This window comes from Thermobia domestica, chromosome 8, assembly GCF_964235325.1.
Source record: "Thermobia domestica chromosome 8, izTheDome1.hap1.1, whole genome shotgun sequence".
Lineage (NCBI taxonomy): Eukaryota > Metazoa > Arthropoda > Insecta > Zygentoma > Lepismatidae > Thermobia > Thermobia domestica.
The window spans coordinates 29,291,942-29,294,517 of record NC_137461.1 but is presented as its reverse complement, the minus strand read 5'-3'; the positions used below and the strand labels follow the sequence as shown (position 1 = coordinate 29,294,517).

At 34.7% G+C, this 2,576-nt stretch overlaps 1 non-coding gene across 1 annotated transcript; it reads right to left on the bottom strand.

Moving 5' to 3' along the window:
• Positions 1–828: 828 nt before the first annotated feature.
• On the bottom strand, positions 829–900 carry TRNAD-GUC (transfer RNA aspartic acid (anticodon GUC)). Its single transcript has one exon. It is a non-coding gene; the product is annotated as a tRNA-Asp (tRNA).
• Between the last annotated feature and the right edge of the window lie 1,676 nt (positions 901–2,576).

Sequence of the window (2,576 nt, the reverse complement as noted above, 5' to 3'; positions counted from 1 at the left end):
AGGACTTCCTGATTGACGTCACAGAGAAATAACAATTTTGTGGCTAAGAAAGACCAGAAATAGAGAACAGGATGATAGAAGAGAAAAACAAAGTGTGTATAAAAACACTAGTAAAAATTTACTAGTGTTCAGTCAGTCAGTCAGTCAGTCAGTCAATTGATTATTCTCGAACGAAGTATACGAGTCGCGTTATCCATACTCGGTACTCGCGTGGACTTTGTACGTCTCTCCATTCAATTGTTGGATGTTATACTTGGAAACATGTAAGTTGGAATTATTCTTTATTTGTTTCTTAATGTGCATAAAATTGTTACCAGAGGTAGCATATATCATAATGATATTCCTCAAGCACCTTAGGCCTATGTGCCAGGACTTATAATTTGACATTTTACTATGTCTAAATTTGCATATGAAATTGATTCAAGGTTTTGTCCAAAACTATTTGATTTAATGGTTTGAATTTATGTAATTATCAAGATAATGAACAGGAGTAATGTAAGCATTTCATTGCAAATAATTGTACTTGTATAATGAGCTTGTTGGTCCAAGATATTATGCCGACATTCGAGTCGTGCTTTTATGTAATAATTAATTTAGTTGTGAGGGCCAACTAAGCTCATCCTCATGATTCAATTCACATTTACTGTAAATAAAAGGATAAACTAGATTCCTAGCGTCATCATTTATCCATTTACTAGTAGTAATAATAAAAATCTCGCGTGACATGGTAATTAGCTAGTTAGATGTAAGTTCTATCAACTTATTTAAATAATTACATCAACCTAACCATTATACTATTGTTAAGTTATTCATATTTATGTGATATGGCTCCCCGGCGGGGAATCGAACCCCGGTTTCCCGCGTGACAGGCGGGGATATTAACCACTATACTACCGAGGATGGATAACGCGACTCGTATACTTCGTTCGAGAATAATCAATTGACTGACTGACTGACTGACTGACTGAACACTAGTAAATTTTTACTAGTGTTTTTATACACACTTTGTTTTTCTCTTCTATCATCCTGTTCTCTATTTCTGGTCTTTCTTAGCCACAAAATTGTTATTTCTCTGTGACGTCAATCAGGAAGTCCTTGTTTATCTCGTCACAGGTCCACTTTTCTATGGTCAGAAATAGTTGTTGTTTTCCCTTTCACTTCACTTTGTTTGTTCAAATAAGAGAATTATTTCCGTGAATCGACTTTCTAGGTATATTTTAAATCAATTGTTTTAATAAACAATAAAAAAAATTCATCCTAGTCTCTATTCACGTCACACTTAAAACACAAGTGAGACAGATTGGTCAATGCACGTCTAAGCTACTTTAATCTCTAATTCTATGATCATGTTATAATGGATTTCGAATGAATAGGAATAAAGCTAGAATGGATAGAATATTTGACTTTCTTAAAATGCCTTTATTACGAAGAAATTGCTTAGAAAAATGTATCATGCAATCACAGAGATAGTTTTCAAAAGATGTAAAGATCACAATGCCGTTTACAGCAATTTGATGTCTCAAACAGTTCTAGAGATATATTAAACACTGGTAAAGTTTGCAACACTACTCAAAATTATGTAGTTTCGAGAACTTGTAATTAAGTAGACCTGATTCCACATCCTTTCATTATAGGAAACCAACATGTCTTTGCTACTATGCAGGTTGTATAGAAGCTAGGGAATATTATAGACTTTAAAGGGATATGGATAGCCACCATTAAAGTCACCGTTACGCACGAAGATAACTCCATTAACGAACTTTTCTGAGATAATCGTTCTAGCTATTTATTGCAAACACGGAATTCAAATATTCACTTTCGTTCAAGAGTTATCGTGCGGCATAAAGGACTGACGTGATAGCAATTCAATTTTATTACTCCAACTGCACGATCCTACCAAAGATTTGCTAAATTAATGAGGAACGAATTCTTGTCTACAATGAAAAAACTAATTACTAGTCTAGCTGTTACAATGCAAAGCAAAGCAGCTGTTTTATAATTAAACAGTTTTATTAAAAGAAACACTTGAAATTAATTTTCGTTTCTGATTTAACAAAGGTAATCCTCACATTTCACTCAAAGTACAGGGTGGTCGGAAAGTAACTCCTTATTTTTAACATTTTTCCCTCCCTAAAATGTTGTAGGTATAAGCTCAATTTTTTGCACACATGTAGTTCATTATATGCCATTATCATTCCAAACATTACAACTCAATGTATGCTTCAGTATTTTCAAGATATTGTCTCAAACGTACAAGTACGTTTGCTACGACATTATTCAAGACCTCAGCGGAAACACCACTTATTTCCGCACAGATTTTATTCTCAAGTTCGTCAAGAGTTTGTAGTTTGCTGAAATACACTTCATCCTTAGCCCATCTCCATTTAAAAAAAAATGGTATAGGGTGAGGTCTGGACTTCGCGTTGGCCATTCCGTGAGACCTTGGCGACCTATCCAGCGTCTTGCAAAGCGTTCATCAAGCCATTGTCTTACAGGCAAGGTGTAATAAGAGGGGGCTCCATTTTGCATAAATATCAGTTCTTGAGACACGTCTCATTCAGAAATCGTAGGCCATA